The sequence below is a fragment of the Chanos chanos genome, chromosome 7, assembly GCF_902362185.1.
Source record: "Chanos chanos chromosome 7, fChaCha1.1, whole genome shotgun sequence".
Lineage (NCBI taxonomy): Eukaryota > Metazoa > Chordata > Actinopteri > Gonorynchiformes > Chanidae > Chanos > Chanos chanos.
Window position 1 is genome coordinate 957,751 of NC_044501.1, and position 356 is coordinate 958,106.

Consider the following 356-nt stretch of genomic DNA (forward strand, 5'->3'; position numbering starts at 1 on the left):
GAGGGTTTTTTTTTTTGTTTTTTTTCATTTATTTAATGTCTCATTAGTGGACCAGTGCTCAGTGTGCGTGATCTGAGATGTGCTGATTGGTGAATATGAACATGGACACGGACATGGACATGAAAGCAGAGTTGAATGAGTGTGACTGTGAACGTGAATGAGCAAAAATGTGTGTATCTGCAGAATTTTTTATTATTTTTCTTGCTGATGTTTCATTTAACACCAATCAGATTTCTTCTCTTAAGAGTTATAAAAATGTGCTTGTTTATCACTCAAAACCATCCCCAAAAATCACAAAACCCAGCTGACGTCCTCTGATGGTCCTTTTCTCAGGTGAAGTCAGAGGAGAGGAAGCT

General features: G+C 37.6%; 1 protein-coding gene across 2 annotated transcripts in view; it reads right to left on the bottom strand.

The window, feature by feature from the left end:
- Positions 1-314: 314 nt before the first annotated feature.
- The window catches only part of LOC115816593 (cytochrome P450 3A27-like), a 6,713-nt gene continuing 6,671 nt past the window's right edge, over positions 315-356 (bottom strand). For both annotated transcript variants that reach the window (XM_030779577.1, XM_030779575.1), the window contains one exon: positions 315-356. This exon is cut by the window's right edge and continues 167 nt beyond it. The gene's annotated coding sequence lies outside the window, so the exon portion shown is untranslated.